The following is an 18623-nucleotide window of genomic DNA, read 5'->3' on the forward strand; positions in this document are numbered from 1 at the left end:
CAAAAAATAATGACAGCGGCTATGTGACTTCAGGGAAACTGGCTCCAGACCTAGGAGGAACAAGGGTTTTGCCCAACATTGGAAAAACACCTTGCTTTGCTCTCTTCTCCAATGAATGCGAAGAATCCAATCCTTTCTTAAACACTTGAAACAAAGGAACAGATAAAAGGTAAGAAATGCAGCTTTGGAAGCAGATGCGGTTTATTAAAAAAAATCCCTGGGACTGCTTAGTCCCCAACTGAGATTACTCTTAAGGAACAGAGCTCTAGGATGAATGATCTTCAGCTGTAATTGTAATACTCTGTGGATAAAAATAGTTAAGCATTGTGAAAAATTAATCTGCCTGTGACAGTAGTGCATTTAAGATGATTAGAGTTATCTGGAGAGCCTTAGGCAGGGAATCGGCAGCTCTTTGCTCTTGCCTGCTCTAAGCAGTGACAATTCAAGGAGGATTTCAATGTTTTGTTATAGGATCAATTGGTGAGAGGGGGAGGGGGGATAGTGAGATAGTTCCAAGGGGACCTTATGGATCTGAGAACCTGTTGCTGGGGAGGGGACAGTAAATTGCTGGCAGAAGGGTCATCATTAATCCTTTCTGGAGCCCCATAAGGAAAGTGATCTTCCATTCTCGGGGTTATTATCAGACCAAAAGCTAACAATTCTTGCATTCTCACTATGTGCCAGATGCTGTGCTCTATCTGACTTTATCATCCCAGCTTTTACAACCAAGCAGAGGGAGGTTAGATGCTGGATTCTAACCCTGAGCCCACCATTAGTCTGTGCTGCCTCTTGACTCTTTCAGTAGACTAAAGGAACAGGAAAAGGGTAGAGTAATCTTTCAAGCAGTACTAAGGCAAACCTAAGAGACACAAAACAAGGAGCACAAAATGCTGTAGCTGGGACTTGCTGGACAGGGAGAAAGGAAAGGAGTTGCAGAGTCAGGCTGGGCTACCCATACAGAGTAGGGCTTTGCAGGAGTCACTGGGGCATTTTTGCCCGAAAACCTGCAGGAGAATATTGTGTCTATGGTATAGCAGCATTGATCCACAGCCTCCTGAGTGCTAGATATCCCCCCAGATTGCCTGGTGCCCTGGGGAAGGACCCTACTCACAGTGTGGAGATGGTGGAGACCTAACAGTATGTAAAGGGAGTCCTCGCTCTGACTGTACCCCATGAAAATAGGAGGTCCTCAATCTATCAGCCAGGACTTGGTCCTAGGAACAGAAGCTACTCTAAGTATTCCAAGTATAAAGGACTTGAATACAGGGAATAAGAAGCTTTTACGATCACTGAAGGGTGGAGAGATGTGGGTCAAGAAGCATCCATGCAGATGGCTCTTAAGAATTCACATGGGAGCTGCTTCAAACTTCACATCTGCCAGCACATCTGCCTGCAACTGCCTCCAAAGCCACATGGCGTCTGTCTCTTTGCTGCCTCTAAAACTAGTTGACAACTCTCTAGTTGACAAACCCTAATCCAGAGCCACAAATGGAGGAGATTCTGGGAAATGCAGTCCTAGCTTTTCTTCTTCAGTGCAGGACAGGCCTCCTAAGGAGGAGGTGGTGATGTCAAATTGAATATCACCCACCAATACCCTGGAACTTCCTATGACCTCAAGTTACAATGGCATTCTATTTGTACCACTATACCCCCCCCAGGCCTCCCCCTCCCGCCACCGACATGCCCACTGTTTTTTGGTTGTCTTGGTGATGGGTAAGATAAGAAACTTTTAACCTGGGAAAGTTTAGGTATGTGTGAGCCTAGGGTCCATTCCAGGTGACCTCCTGAGATCCCAGCAAGCTAAGTGGTTCTCTCACTGTATCAACTCATACCCTGGCTCAGTAAAAACTGTAAGATTCTTGATAATTGCCCATGACAAGAAATGAGAATACTCCTGAAAGGTTAGCAACCAGGCCCCTCATGCAGATGCACGTATTTGCCTTCTTCATTATCCAGTGTGGTTACTGAGAGCAGTTAAAGGGCTTTGAGTGTTCAACTGGTCTAGGAAAAGGTACCGTGTTTCCTGTAAAGGTTCTACTATGAGCCCCAGGATGGTCATGCTGACCTGGCACCACTCAACGGTGGCCATGGTTGCCTGGGGAGCTGCATTGGGTAGGTGGTGAGGCTCCCTAGGAAGGAGTACCGGGATTCATTAGTTATTCTTGACATGAAGTCAGGAAGGGCAGCATGCATGCCACAGATTTGCCCTCCATGTCAGTGATTGTATTTGTCTGCAAGGAGGTGCTTATGCGATGAATCTCTGTACATGAAGATAAGTTGCCCATCTCCCATCAGAAGGAAACACCAAGCTAGACTCCAGCTGTATTTGTCAGGCTGCCATCCATTGCAAGCAACAAAAATCAAACTCGAAGTCGCTTTAAGCAAAATCAGTAAATTAAAGGAAGTTAATTATTTGATTGGTTGGGGTGGGTGGAAGTTCATTGTTTCTTAACTAAAAAGTCCAAAGCTATATCTGGCTTCAGATACAGTTGGCTCCAGGGCTCAGCTGAAGTCACCAGGGTTCTTAGTTTCTTGTTTCACTTGTCTTTGTGTCAGCCCAGTTCTCAAGCAGACCCTCTTCATGCTCTGCCTCCAGCACTCATCTGATCACCTTGGCAGACTCGGTGGAGAAGAGCCTCCTCTTTCCTGAAAGTTTCAGTTCAAAGTTCTGGGGCTGGCTCTCACTGGCAAAGCGTGGGTAGATGGCCATCACTATGACGGAGGAGGGGAGGATGCATTCCTGTGCCTGTGGGGGGTGGGTCAAACCCTATGCAAACCATATGGACTGAAATTGGAGGCAGGACATGTCCCTAAAGGAAATAGTGTGGGTGTGGGTAAGGGGAGTGGGGCTCTTCAACCCCTCCCCCAAAAAAGGGACATGCATGCCCAGCTGGCAGAAGCAACAGCTGTATGTTATTCCAGCCCAGCTGGAGTTAGAATCAGTCTGGGCCATCTCTGAATCATCTCAGTCAAGTTGCTAGCTTCTTTGGACTTCTAGTCACTCATTTGTGTAATAAGTAGGTTGGTTTCAATGGTCCACTCCACCATTCCAGCTCTAAACTTGTGCTAATCTGTCCATCTATGCCACAACCAAATGGACTGCACTGGGGTAAGGGTCCATTAGCAACATTCTCAGCAAGTGGATGGGTTACTTATTTCAGGCCTCCTTGTGCTGTAAAGCAGCAAAAAGCAGCCTGAAAAATCTCCCAATGTTTTTGGTCGGGGTCTGAGAAAAGTTCAGAGTGGGTTTTGAAGGAACACACTCCACGGAAGCAACCATGGTCTCTGCCACAGACAGATCCATCCTATTGGATCCTAGATAGAAGATTTCTTTTGCCTGCAATTCTCTTGGAAAAAGGGCCCCCGCCAAACTCATCTGGTGTGCTGTGCTCTGGGTAGAAGTAATTGCTTTTATGGGGCATTATTCATGTCTAGTCTACCTGAGGGCCACCTCAGATGATGTTTCTCTAGCTATTAAAGGCTTTATCACGCATGAAGCCTCTCTAGTATTTTCCTTTAGGGGAAAAGAAAAAGATTCCCCTTGAAGTTTACCACCTCCAGCGGCAATTTGCTGCCCATTTCAGGGCCATGTTAAGTGGTTGGCACCTGAAAAAAGGGCAGTCTTTTTCTTTTAAGTGCAGCCGGAAAATGGGAGTCATAAGTGAAAGTAGGGAACCGGGAGAAGTATTTCCATGCGGCCGAGGTAGCTTTCTTGTTTTGTTGTGAGCTGGCAAACTTCAACATGCTCAAGCAGTGTTTTGTCAAATTTCTTAAATGCTGAATGTGGCACTGTCCCAAATGAATGTAGATGTTATTATAGTACTAGGAGAGATTTATTTTAATGTACAGATGCAGCCACTACAAAGGCCCCTTTTAATCTACTGGGAGCTCTGTTCCTTGCTCTTTTACTCTCTGCAACCCTCCTCCGCATTCTAGGGAAAACTGGTATATGCTGTGAAATTGCAGAGTATTCCCTCCTTCCCTCTTCATCTCCCAAGGCAGTGACATAAGTGCTGACAATAATTATAATTAAAATGCTTTGTGAAAGAAAAAGCAATTTGCAAGGCTTCATTCCCTTGCACAGCCTGCCTGGAATTCAGAGACAACACTGCTTGATAAAAGAAAACGTACCAGCAACAGAGCCCACTTGCCCAGCTCCAGACTCAAGCAGAGCAGCCCCAAGAGAAGCATTTCCTTATCTAGGAAATGCTTCCTAGATAGAAAGGAAGCACAGAAGGAGCTGTTCCTTTACTGCTCACCTCCAAGATGGGAAATCCATCCATTGAGCTGAGCCTCAGGTACCAATATCTTGCACCTTGGTGGAGGCGAAAATAAGCGGGAAGGGAAGCACAGAGGAAGCCATGGCGACATGTGAGGTTTGGCCCAGCCAAATCTATGCTTTCAAGGCAAGACGAGCGAGGGGAGCCACAGACAAAAGCAAGGCGTTTGGGGGTGGGGGTGGGGGGCGTATGTGGTTGAGGGGTGCTCACCAGACTCACTGGCAAAGGAAAAACTGAAGCCAGGACAGTCTTCAGTCCTGTCTTACCCAAGGATCCTCTTCATAATAATTTGGAATATTCCCTTTACTATCCCAAAATGAGATGCATAGAAAATATAACCTGTTTCCCTACGTGCTGCCAAAAAAAAAAACAAAAAAAACTGTAGAATGCTCTCACTATAATATCAAGAAATAAAAGGAGAGTAGTTTATAAGAGGATAATATATATTTTAGTGTGTAAATGTTTGGGCAGAACTATAAGAAGAGACAGAAGGAAGAGGCCAGAAGCTTGCACGGAATCTCTGTAAATGCAGTGGCTGCTGTATGGGCCTCTCAACCACAAACCATGCCTCCTTGCTGATGGGATTCTCTGAAATAGTCAAGTTTCAGGCAAAACAGAGTGTACTTGTCTCTCTCTTTCACAGGACTGAGGTTACATTTGCAGAAATTTTCATGTGCAAGACATACTTTGTATTTAGATGTAGAACAGAATTCAGTTCAAGGCCCAGCTATGGATCATGCTTTCCAGGCACAGTAATACCAGGCAGAGCACTTGAAGCCCTGAGGGACATGGAACCATGCTTTGTTGGGGTCTGTCTTGTGAATTGTAGGCCTTCCAGTTACTGTGACAATCAAACTACAAACTTCCAAAACAGTCCCCTAGGGGGTGATGCAGCCCCATGAAGAAGCATGTAGGAAAATGGGCAGCAGGCTCCTGAGTCAGGCTTGTGGTCTCTAATCCCAATTCCATCAAGTTCTAGCAGTTGCGTGGCCCTAGTTAAGTCACTTGACCGCCTGCAGCTTATCTTTAAAATGGAAAGAACATTGTCTCCCTGAGATTGCTGAAAAGTTAAGTGGGATAATGTTAGTTGGGTGCCTGGCCCACAGTGTGTGCCCTGTGTGTCCTCTGTTATTGGGACCAGCTCCTGCAGCCCTTCATGTCCTGGGCCATTTCTTCTCTCTGTTTTCTGCTTCCTTAGAGACAAAGGCTGTTGTCTCTGCTCTGAGGTGGGTACGGGTTTCCTTTGGGCCACTGCCTTGTTTCCAAGGAGGCTTCTCTCCTGTCTTCTTTCTTCAGAGAGGGGCAGCAAGCACGAAGGCCTGGAGGCATTGAAAGATGCCAGGAGCCTCTGAGGAACTCTTTCTGGCCTGCAGGAAACTGATCGGTTCACAGGAATTGGAAAGAAAAATTAAGACATAAAGCAAAATGTATGAGAAATTATGTAGATTTACCAATCTCATATTAAGCAAAGTGTTAGTCTTTTCTACAGGGATAGGCTCATTAAATACATATTCTTTTTGAGTAATTTTAGGTGACTCCCTTTAGTTCATTCATTTAGATATTTGTTTTTTAACGTCTCTGAAGTCATGAAGATCTGGGTTCAAATCCTAGTTCCTCCAGAGTCCCTCCCAGCTTCTAAAGCATGTGGTTGACCTCTAGGTTGACCACTCAGAAACCTTTGTATCCTCAGAATTAAAACAGAGGTGATAGTGACAGTATCTACCTGTGAGGATTTTATCGAATCTTCAGATTTTACAAACTCTCAGCAGAGCTGCAGATGTTCTGGGTAGTTGTGATTACACCAGGTCCAACTTGTTTAACTTTTAGCAAAAAAGATGAAACATTCCACAGTGGTTTGAAACCCAAGGTCCTTGCAGGTAACGTGGAATCTACAAGGAGTCCAGGCCAGGAAATGAAATGAATCTGGGGCCTGTGATGGAGGGTTGGCAACACCTTAGATTGGTGAGTGATGCACAGTATATCAGTCTTGGAAAAACTATGTGGAGACTCAGCTACAGGTCAGTGCCGTGCACGGCGTCCTCATTCCAGCCCAAGGTGGCCCTAGAGTCAGTCAGCAGCCCCCTGGGCCTTATTGACAAGCCAGCAGGGAGCCTTGGGCTGCGCCGTCTGTCTGCAGCCTCTGGCAGCAGTAGCAGGGCTAGCAGAAGCCAAGTTCCAATGTCCCAGGGTAGGAGCAGGGAAGGCTGACACCTACGAGGACGTCCTGGTACAGGTCTTTCCTCCGGGCCGCCACATCTCTGGCTTCCCTTTCCAGTCAGATCTTCTTTCCCATGCAGTCAGTTTAGGGGCTGGAGGCAGGGTGGAGAGGGGAGGAACTGGCCCGGGCAGTTGCCACATTGTCCTTCCAGCCCTGAGATTCCTCTGGGCCTCAGCTTTGGAGACTCGAGTTCCTCTGTGCTTCCCTTCCCCAAGGCCCTAAGCATGGAATGCTTTAGCTGAGGGAATGGAGAAGAGCCAGGGTGTGCCAGGAAACTCTGGGAAGAACGTTGGTAACAACTGTCTTTCAAAGTGTTATCCCGCAAAGAAAGCACAAGAGGCAACTGATTAACTGCCTAGTGCCTGGAATATAGTGCATTTGCTTGTTCATTCATTCATTCAGTCAGTCAGCCTTTACTGAAGGCTACTGGGCGCCAAGGAACCTTTGGAGAAAGAATAATTGCCTGAGTTGAGGGGCATTGAGGTCAGGCAGCCTTACTTACCACTGAGGCCTGTCTACAGTGGTCTCTACCCTGCTGAGAAGGATTTGGATTTCCTACGAAATCAGAGAAGGAAGCACCCACCCTGTCTCCACAGCCCACCCTGGCCCCGCACAGTAACATGACCAGTGCAGTCTGTTCTGAAAGCCAGTTCAGGAACCCAAATGAGAGACTCAAGTATTGCCAAGTATGTGTTTGGGAGCAATTGTTTAATGACAGAAAATGGTTTTTCCATCCTCAACATCTGCCTAGTTAAATTATGGGACAAAACTGGTATCCTTCACCCCATGGCTAATTCCCAAATATTCCAAGCTCTTGAGATTCCAAGAGGTTGGAGGGGAAAAAAAGGCTTGATTACTCCAAAATGCTGTTCACCCCTCTTGTACTTCTCATTCCCTTCTGCCTCCCTGCTCAAAAACACCTTGTATGCAGCTATTGTGGGAGGACCTAGTCCAGGTTTGCCATAGCCGAACACGTTACCACCCAGGTATTTGACTTTAGAATGGGGGTCTAGATGGTGAGAGGGAACCAGGCCCAATGGTGTGCTGGTCTTGTCTTTGCAGGCTGCCTTCCCGCATGAGCACATTCATAAGCACATGTTCTTCCCGTGGCTGTTTCTGCTGTTGTCGATAGAGACTGAGATAATGGTCTTGTTGACCCACCATCAAGAGGGCAATTCTGCTTCTGAGGAGCTATCCCCAGAATGCTCACCAGATTTTGTCTGAACCTCCCTGTTAGGCCCTGCTTGTTGTCTGATAGAGACTAGGGAAGTGTACCTTCTTCACTTGTACTGGCCATGCAGATGGTCTTGGAGTTTTCTCAGACACTTCAAGCTTATTCCCAGCTTGGGGTTTTGCATGTGGCCTAAAATGCTGTTTCCACCCTCCCTCTTCACCAGGTCACTAGGTCCTCATGAATTCCTACTCATCCTATAGGTTCTCCCTCTTTATTGACTACTTCCCTAATACTATCTTAAGAGAACAGTAATTCCAAGACATGCCTGGTGAGCAGACAAACATGTTTCATGAAATAATTCATTTACAAGCAAAATCAAAACATGCTGAAATTTACCAAGCTAAAATGATGGGCCCTTGGGGTGGAAAAGGTGGACAGTGTCTGGCAAGACGCAGATGAGATTGATGTGCCAGTGGAAAAACTCAGGGTTCCAGGCTTCACTCAGCCAGGAGGGATTAGAAACAAGACTACACCTCACCATCCAATCCCAAGTGCCCTCTGCTGGGTGGAAGTCCATCATCTCTCACCTGATTCGATGAATGCTACCAAATCCTAACCAGCCCCTCACACAAACTATACAGCCCACTACCTCCACCTGCAGATATTTCCAAAGCACGGATCTGTTCACATCTCACATCCATCCCTTGCTGAGAACCTTTTCATGGCTCTTCATTTCCCTCAGGACAGAGCCCAAGATACCTGGATGGCAAAGGTAGGTCTCCTGAGAGAGAAAACAGTCTGAGAATAGTTGACATCACCATCAGCACAGCATCAAACCGCCTGGTCATTCCTTTGACCTGTATCATAAGTACCTACCTGGGCCGGGCACTTCTCTAGGTACAGAGAATATAGGTGTAAACAAACAGCCTCTGCCCTCCAGGAGCTTAACGCTAGCCAGGTAGGAATAAAACACAATAAATACTACATAATATAATTTAATGCCAAATACAGATTAATGCTTTGATAAAAATAAAGCCGGTTTGACTATTGACAAGAAGACCATCAGAAGAGTCAGTAGACCAAGCAAAATCAGGTTTATTCCCTATCTCAGTGAGGGAGAACACCGCCCTGACAGGGTCTCATGAGTGTCCAAGAAAGGGTAGTCAGGCAGGTGTTGTTAGGGTTCTGGGGTCTGGGTGGGTCTCTCAGTGTGGGGATCTGATCGGGATTGGGTTCCTTTAAGAATACCTCTTGAGTCTTGATAAATCCAGAGTTGTTTGATAAGTGAGCAGTTTCTCTAGTTGAGCCCTCTCTTGTTCTTGATCAGTCTGTTGTTCAGATAAGTTGATTTAGGGGAAGTTTCTCAAGTAAATCATAAAGTAATTTTACTGGTTTATAGCCTTATCTTTCTGGGCAAGAATTTTCTGTAGTAAACAGTAAAATCACGAAAGTCATGCTGATGGAGGCGACCTTGGTTTCCAATCCTGATATTTCACTGCAGAACACAAGCTATCTCAGTGCTCTCAGGGCTAAACATGCAACAGAGGTCACCCCAGGTTATTGCCTGGGATGTGCCATGTGACCCTCAGTGTAGGATTGCCAGATTTAGTAAATCAGAAATATTTTATCTGGCAACCCTATCGGAGTGCTGTGAATTTTTCAGTGAATTGTCTGTATATTAATTCTAGATTTTCAGCTTCTCCTGCAGCATCAGAATAACTTGCAGGATCCAGAAGATATTCCCACAAGGCATCAGCTGAGCGGAGATGCTCCCTTGACACCAGCACAGGGTGGTCTCTCGTTCACCACAGTTCCCACCCAGTCCTGGGTTTTGGGGGGTCTGAATGGACTCAGAATTCCTAGGATGAACTGGGTGTGCTTGGACAAGTCCCTTTCCTTCTCTGTGCCCTGGAACATAAGCTGGAGAATCAGAGTAACTGGACACCCTCCTCCAGCTCCGTGAACTGTCCATGTGAATTTTTTTTTATTGACGTATATTTGACTTACAATATTGTGTGAGTTTCAGGTGAATAGCAAAGTGATTCAGTTATACATATATATATTTTTTCAGATTATTATTATTTTTTCAGATTATTTTTTTTTTCAGATTATTTTCCATTGTAGGTTATTACAAGATATTGAATATACTTCCCTGTGCTAAACAGTAAATCCTTGTTGCTTATCTATTTTATGTATAGTAGTTTGTATCTGTTAATCCCATACTCCTATTTTATCCCTTCCCTTCCTCCCTTTCCCCTTTGGTAACCATAAGTTTATTTCCTAGGTCTGTGAGTCTGTTTCTGTTTTGTATATAGATTCATTTGTATTATTTTTTAGATTCCACATATAAGTGATATCATATAATATTTGTCTTTCACTGTTTGACTTACTTCACTTCATATGATATTCTCTAGGTCCATCTCTGTTGCTGCAGATGGCAATATTTCATTCTTTTTTATGGCTGAGTAATAGTCCATTGTGTGTGTGTTTGTGTGTGTGTGTGTGTGTGTGTGTGTGTGTATGCCACATCATCTTAAACCAGATCGTCTGTAGATGGGTACTGGGTTGTTTCTATGTCTTGACTATTCTAAATAGTGCAGTTATGAACATTGGGGTGTGTGTATCTTTTCAAATTAGTGTTTTCTTTTTTTCTAAGTATATACCCAGGAGTGGAATTGCTGGATCGTATAGTAGTTCTATTTTTAGTTTTTTAAAGAACCTCCATACTGTTCTCCATAGTGGTTGCACCAATTTACATTCTGATGTGGATATTTTAATGCTGCTTTGCATTGAATACAGTCATCAACATCCAGCTCAGAGGTGTTTGGCAAATATATGTGACCATTCTATTATGGGTTTTGAAATGTTTGGAAATGTGACCCCTGATTTTGTTATAATCTCTTTGGTAACTGTTATTAGGTGGTGACCTAATAAGAAATTATTAACTGGGGAGCTATAATTTGGAAACTTATAATTTTCTTAATGGACATTGATTTGCGTAACCCTGATTAAAATACAATGAAGCCTGAGGCTTAAATGTTTTATTCTGAAAGTTTGAAAGGATGGGAATTGACTCTAAAAATGTATTGGCTTGAAAACCTTATTGAAATAATATTATTTGAAGAGTTTTGTGAGCATAAAATGATCTGACAAAAACTATTCGATGCCAGCTCCAGTGGCCTCAGAAAGCTGAGGGAATATAGGTTTCTTCAGATGAAGTCTGGAAAAATGCTTCCAGATTACCTCAGGGGTGAAAAGAAAATTATTATTCCATTCCACAGCCCTGCTAATTCTTTTCAACATTGATTCTGTCAAGTAATTAGAATCTAAATGGAGGAAACATTCATAATTGTCATTTATTATACTTTACCAAAGGTGACTGCTCCCAAGAAGCTCTGACAGGACAAAAACAAAGTGACTACAAAAGAAATGTGTAGGCGAAGGGATCAGGACTTCTTACACACATTCCCGGAAGCCAGTCCCAGATTAAAACAGGCCTCTGCAGCTATGAGTCTTCAAAGAAAATCTTCTGCTATCGCATTGTCAATCGAGTGATAATGAGTCCTGTTTCCCTCCCTCTCTCTCACCACAGACATATATCATGTAGCTCTTTGTTACTTAAAAGCATGTATAAGAAAGATTACCCCCCCTCCACCCCAATACCACAGGGTATACTTCAGAAGTGAAATATGCAATCGGTGAGGGGTTTATATTTAAAATACCTCCTCCCCTTTTATCATTGTATTTCTTCACTCGGCGTAGGCTAAAATATGAGGTGTGTCTGCTCCTGTGAGAATGGTTTTTTTTCCCCTGATTTCTGAAATAATACCATACCTTGGAGATTAATGTTCAGGCTTTACCAAGATTATAATAAACAAATATGGCTTTGATCTAAATATTTTTCAAAAGGTTGTTGCTGATCATTCTCCTGTCCCTATAATCTTTTAAGAAAGCCTTTGGACTTGCCAGTCTGACACCCAGGGGGGCATAAATGCAGCTGCCTTTTCTTCCCCCTCATCTCCATGAGGATACTCTGTTCTCAGTTTCGCCCAAATTAGTCCCAGGATTTCAGTTGTGTTTTTTGTCCAACATTCCATCATGCAAATCATTAAAATCTTCACATGAAATATTTAACAGATGAGTTATGTCATAATTCACATTACAGTTTTAAACTGTTATTCATGTGGTAAGTCATTTATCCTGGACATTAGCAGACCCCTGGAATGGGCTTGTATTTGATGTAAGGAAGGTTAGAGTTCTTTTCCTCAGCGCTCCAGGACAGTGGCCTTTTCCCAAACCCCCAGTTAATCATGAAATATTCCAAAAAAGTGACATTGAGATTCATTGTTAGTTCTACTTGCAATTAACTATTTTGAAAACAAACAGAAGAAAACATTTAAACAAATGTGGCTTGGCTAGCAGCTATTACAGTTGACCGTTAATTAAGGCAAGTTGTAATCCAAATGTGCCATGCCTTGTTACTGTCACTGCAAGCCATCATTGCTGTTGGGCACAAAGGAATGAAAATTCAGGGACTCTGTCAGAGGGGGACTGAGGACAAGGTGGGAGATATTAACCCAGCTGTGTAAAAAGAGCCACTACCCTGCTTGAGAAATATGACCAGAAAGGAGCTCATTTTCTAGTTGAGAAAATGTATGGCCAGCATGAACTTGTAGAATTTGGATTTTAAGAAAACTTGTTCCACTCCTAAGTGATGAGATACAAAGGAAATCCTTAGCATGTATTTTATTTATTAACTTATTAGAGTTTTATTTTCTCTAATAAGGATACGGTTTTCTACCATATTCCTACCCATGAATTGGAATCTATTAGAAGAAAACACTCCTGTTTGTGGGCCAAGCCAGCCCAGGGGAGCTCTGGGATCTGATTTTCTGCCTGAGCACTGGAATGAAATAATTGTCCCCATGCTGCCAGCAGTAGCCAGTCAGTTGAGAAGCTTTGTGACCAGGTAGCCTGGCTGATGAGCACATGGAGCTGATGGTGAGAGTATCAGGGACAAAACCCTCTTGGATTCTATATGCTGACCTATCTAACCTTGTCCTGAGTGTGCATGGATAATCACAATTCCAGAGGGGTGAGTGATGGCATTTGAAGAGTGGCACACCTTTCATTAATCCTGAAGGGAAAAAAATCCATTTCAAGCTTGCTCAGCTGGAAAGGAATCTTTGCCTTCTGTTTTCTGCTTCATTTTGCCAGTGCTCACGTGGCCTTTCCCCCCTTCTAAGGTATTATAATTTTGTAGAGTGTTTACCCACCAACATTACATCCTAAGGGACCTTGGTAGCAGTGGACAATATGGATTTATCGTGGATGAATCTTCTGTTCAGTGTCAATATATTGGCACAAAAGGTGTACTTGGTTGTGAAATACAAGCAAAAAGGATTGAAAACTAGGAACAAATCATCACATGAATGTTGACAGCACTGTCAACCCTTTAGAGTGTTCTGATACACATCCTTTTATTTTGTGTCATTTATCCCCATCCCACGAAAGTGCTGTTCAGAAGCTAGAGCCAGTGTGACTCTCTTTGTAGAGACAGAGAAGTGAAATGATGTACCCATGGGCACTCAGCTGTCTTAGAAACAGTGTTCACAACCAGAGCTCTTGGTAAACACTTTCCTGGTTATAATTTGTTGATGGCGGCAGGGTTGTTTTTCTGTCTCCTGGATGAGCTCTCTATGTGTATGTGAATATATTGCATGGCTGGAGAACTGGGCAAATGGAGGTAGGGGTGTTTTGTGTGAGCTTGCGTGCCAGGCGTGGTGAGCACTGTTTTACAAACCGGATTTGTGCTCCTAGGGGTAAGTTGCCAGTTGAGGCCAAGCCCACAGAAAATTATTTCTAAATGAATACAATATGAAAAAGTTATTTTATTTCTAATTTTACATGTAACATTGTTCTTTGGTGAGTCTCGGATTACACTTGAATGCATGTCTATTAACCTGATATGAGATGCATGCATGATTTCATCTTGAATGCATTTGAATATAATAGCACTGGAAATGTAATTTGTATTTTCAAATTTTATAAAGCAAAATAAATAAATCTTGAGGGTGGTAGCCACATTGAGCATATTGCATTGATTTCTTTGGGTTTCTCTCAAACTAATTACCATCTTCCCCTTGCAAATCCAGGTCTTCTCACACGGGCAGGTCTATCTGCTCTAGATCCTCCATACCTAAGTCATCCTCATTTCTTTCACCTCCAGGTAGTGGGTAGCATGGACGGGTCTGTGGGGAACGTTAACTTTCATCCTCAAGGGACACCAGTCTCCAGTTCCTCTCTGTGTTCCTTCCTGTTATCAGTGATGACTGTCCAATTAAACTCTCTGCGATGATGAAAATGTTCTGGATCTGTTGGGTCCAGTATAGTAGCCACTAGCCTCATGTGGCTATTGAGCAGTTAAAATGTGGCTAGTGCAACTTAGGAACTAAATTATTAATTTTATTTAATTTTGATTTAAATAGCTACATGTAGCTAGTGGCCACCAATTTGGACAACATAGGACTGCAGCATTTGAGGTCAGCTGTTGGTCCCAATTCCAGTGCACTAATCACTGACATTCTGCAAATGAAGTGCCATTATGTTTTGGTGCTTGGATGATGCTCGACTCCGTCAGCTCTGAATATCCTGAAGTGTGATCCTCTCTTCAGTGATTTGACTGCCCTCCCAGGCCTCCATCCATGACTGTTGCATCCCTTAAGTCTTCATTTCAGTACATTCACCACCTGTCACGTATCTGGTTTCTGATAAACATGGGACGAAGAGAGGGAGGGGAAAAGTAGGTAGGAAGGAAGTTAGAGAGTTGGGGAAAGGGGAAGACTGGAAGGAAGATATTTCATGGAAGCTCTGTGGTCTGTATTGCTGAGCTGAAAATCTGCACTCAGGCATACTTTAGAGTATTGAGGTGTGTTATGGCAGCAGTAACCTGACTAATTCAAAGCAAATTATGAGGTGTCAGTGCTCCAGATGCATGAATATTTCATATGAAAGGCTCTGGGGCTCTTTGGGATGGCAATTCTCATAACGATGATTTTGCTGTTTTGTTGGTTTCCAAAGACCATCCTAGTATCTTAAGGTCATTGTCCTAGGAGGCTCACACGATACTGGAGTGCTGGGAAGGGTCCCCAGAGATACTTTCTTCTGGGTCAGTTCTGCTCCTGGGAGGTGAGTAAGGAACCACCAGATGCAGTCATGGAAAAGGGACTCTGTCTCCATCCTTGTGTTGAAAGTTCCTAGCAGGGAGCCGGGGAGCCTTTATAATCAAATGGAAGTGAGGAGCACCGTGAACTCCAGGAGAAATATGTTGATGATTTTCTGGACTGTCTAAAAAATTTCAAACCCCAGGAATGGTGTTTTAATTTTCTGCATTCTCTTTGGGACTTGGGTTTCGCTAAAGCATTTTCAGTCCTTGTTTTTCTTATTAAATTAGCAGGATTGACTTGAATCAGAATATACCGTTATGGCTTGAAATGTTGAAAGAACAAAGTAGACGGGCATGACAAATATCTCAGGTTCCATTTGGGATGTGTGGGGGATGGGAGAAGAGAGGAGGAGTTGTTGAAGTAATGATGATCTTTTTTCTGATAAAAGTTGAAAAAAGGAAAAATAAAACTGGAACAAAACAAAGGAAAATAGCAAGAGGAAGCTAAATTTCTGTTTGTGGAAGCTTGTATTTGTTTTTCTGAATAGAATTAGCCATAGGAATGCCCTTAAGCATTTTTGTTTGTTTGTGGAGGGGAATTTTTATTCTGGTTTTTTGAGGGTTTTTTGCTGTTTGCTTGTTTGTTTGTTTTTTGCTTTAAATCAATTTGTACTTAAGAGATAATTAGCCAAACGCACCCAGTGGCTGTGGCTGCCTGACTCACCTCACTCTCCTATTTCCCACTGTCTGGGCCATTTCCCTAGTCCTTCCTTCTCAGGGCTTTCATTGTGGACTTTCTAAAATATAGATCTGAAGTCCTTTGACTTTTCTACTTAAATATCTTAAATGGCTCCTCAGACCCTAAAGCAGGTGTCAGCAAACTTTTTCTGTAAATGGCCAAACAGTAAGTATTTTAGTCTCTGTGGGCCATTCAGCCTCTGTTGCAACTACTCAGCGCTGCTGTTGTACCAGACAGTACGTAAACACATAAGGGTGCCTGTGTTCCAGTAAAACTTTATTGATAAAAAGAGGCTAAATTTGGCTCTTGGGCCAACTCCTGGCCTACAGGATACTCTTCAGGTGTGTTGGCCTGACATTCAAGACCATTTGCCATTTGACCTCAGCCCCCACAACCATCTCCCGCACTCACATTCTTTCAAGCCTCAGAAGACAGTATGGTCTTTGAAAAGGCTCCATCCTTTTGCCTGTGCTGTTTCTGCACTTGATTCTCATCTTTCCTCTGTTCTTACTTTTTCTATGAGTCAGATCTCCATGCTTTATCTTACACAAAGTTCTTACCGATTCCCCCAGGCCAAGTCTGCCCCATCCTCTGTGCTCCACAGTTCTCTGTTTAAGCCTCTGATGTTGCTGTTACCACGTGGCCACTCCCCACATAGACTCTGAGGGAGCATGTGGTCTCATTCCCCTTAGCACCCAGCTTAGAGCCCGGCATAGAAAGCACCACTGAACAAATGGTCATGAAATTGACCCACCAATGGGCCTGTGAATCTCTTAATCATAGAGAAGTATATTAACTTGTAGGTGAACATACTACAAACCCAGAAGTGGGAAACCATGGGCCAGAGTTGCTGGAAGGGGTGTGGGCAACAAAAAACACAGCCAGGGCAAAATGGAGCAGATCCATTATAATCAAGACTGTCTGGGAGTCCTTTGGCATCGACCCCATGGCCCAGACAGGGAGTGAGTGAGGAGTGAGGGAAGTAGTGTCTAGTTTAGGGCATCAGGACCAGGGAGAGGATGCAGCCTGCTGGAGGGAGATCAGAGAGAAGCAGCCTGCATGATTAATGGGATGGAGGGACTGACTCATGAAGCAAGATTAAAGCACTCTGAGGAGCTGGGATACAGACCGAAAGGGGCAGATGATAGCAGGCTGCAAGTATGTGAGATGGATAAACACCCAGGAGGGAGCAGCTAGCTTCATTAGAGAGGTGAAAACGGGGCCTCCATCAGAGAATGGGAAGCGTGCTCAGAAAGGGCATGGGTGACTGACGGGGGAACTCAGTAGACGATGGGTGGGCCAGGGGCAGCTCTGGGTTGCTGGGAATAGAAACACCATAGAAAGGTCACCGTGGGGTGACTCTCTCAAGGAACCCTCTGCTTTTATCCTGTTGTGTCTCGAAGCCTGCCGTGACTGTTGACCTTGGCCTGCAGAGATACACACGGAGGAAGAGAGAAAACTCGTTTTCCTCCCTCCCCTTAGATACCAGTGATTGAATGTCACAACAGTTTTAAGGCCTTCTGCTCTGAGGTCAGCTTTCTGCCATCCCTCCCTGTGTTTGGTAGAACCAGAGATACTTGCTTCAAGACCCTTCTTAAGTCCAGGTCAGGCTCTTACCTCTTCCTGCTGGTGGATCTGACTAAAAACCCAGCCAGCACTTTGGTTTACAGCTTCCTCAGCTGGTTCCTCTCCAATAGGGATATGGCTCGTCAGGCATTTTGGAAGACAAGATTCATTTGAAACTGCGGTGAATAGCCTTCAGGCTTCAATATCAGCTTCCTTCAGGTATTCTCTGAAGTTTTCTCCAGGGCTAGGAAGAGCAGTTTATGCTGTAGTCTGACCAAATGGCCCATATCGTGGTAGGTCCTCCATAGCCAACTTACTGTCTACAGTAAGGCCTGTGGAGTAGCCTAGCTCAACCCCGGCTGCACATTTAGATCACCTGAGGTGCTTTTTAAACATACCCATGCCTAGGCTCCACTCCCAGAAATTCTGATTTAAATGGTCTTAGTGTGGAGGGGGAAGGCACCAGGCATCAGAATGTTTTTTTGAAGTCCCCCAGATGGTTCTAATGTGTTGAGAACTGCCACTGAAAAACCTTTATTCAGGTATGATTATAATTCACACTGATGTTTATCTATCTATCTATCCATCCATCCATCTACTAACTATACTATCACCTGAACAGTTTTTCTAAAAAAGCAAGCATTTACCAGTGAGTCATCTATGTGCTTGGCACCTTGCTGGAGGCAGGGATCCAGTGGGGAGCAAGAACATGTCCCTGTCCCTGGGGAGCTTATGCTCCAGAAGATGGAAGACACTTTGGGCAAAGCGGCATGAACCCAGAGTGCTGAAATGGTGCATTTCAGAGTCTTCTGTTCTGCATGTTGCAGCCATGCTTAGCTCTAGTCTTACCCTAGAGTCTGACGTTCTAAGTGCAAAGATAGAGGATGAGTCTCTCTAAGTGTACATATCCCAGTTAACTTTGACTCTCAGGTCTTGCTCCAACAATTTGTTTAGGAAGTAGAAATGCACTTGGTACTTATAAGGGTAACAGCCCAAGACCTTCATAAATCTTCAAGTTCCTGAAGCCAGCAGAAGAATGTTTACCCAGGGTGGGAGTTGGTGGGGGGCATCTAACATGGTGGCCACATAGAAGTATATGAGTGAACTTAGTTTTTTTTTGTTGGTTTTTTTTTTTTTGGTAATTGTGTATTTCTTTTGATAGGTATTATTATGTAGATTGAAGTTACTGTAGGTATTTCAGCAAAAGAAAAAACATGTGGAAAGATAAATAACAATACTGGTGGTATAAGGATATGGCAAAAATTGGGGAAGTTGTGTGCAATGGACTGAAGTTTGCAAAACTGCCCAGGGGTAAATGGTGTCCCCTTGGGGAGGGCAGTGTTTCCAGCACAGAGTCTCATTCTTTCTTTCCATCTCCTCTAAAGTTTTCTCACCATCTGATGAGCTTTTTCCCCTGACTTGAGTACTTTCGAAAACAGTTTCAAGAGTTACTTTGTCTTGACTTCACAGAGAGAAATATT

General features: G+C 43.9%; 1 protein-coding gene across 2 annotated transcripts in view; it reads left to right on the top strand.

Annotated features, from left to right (window-relative positions):
• The window catches only part of CACNA2D3 (calcium voltage-gated channel auxiliary subunit alpha2delta 3), an 800023-nt gene that overhangs the window by 675865 nt on the left and 105535 nt on the right, over positions 1-18623 (top strand). The window lies entirely within an intron of this gene.

Source organism: Balaenoptera physalus, assembly GCF_965194825.1.
Source record: "Balaenoptera physalus genome assembly, chromosome: 11".
Lineage (NCBI taxonomy): Eukaryota > Metazoa > Chordata > Mammalia > Artiodactyla > Balaenopteridae > Balaenoptera > Balaenoptera physalus.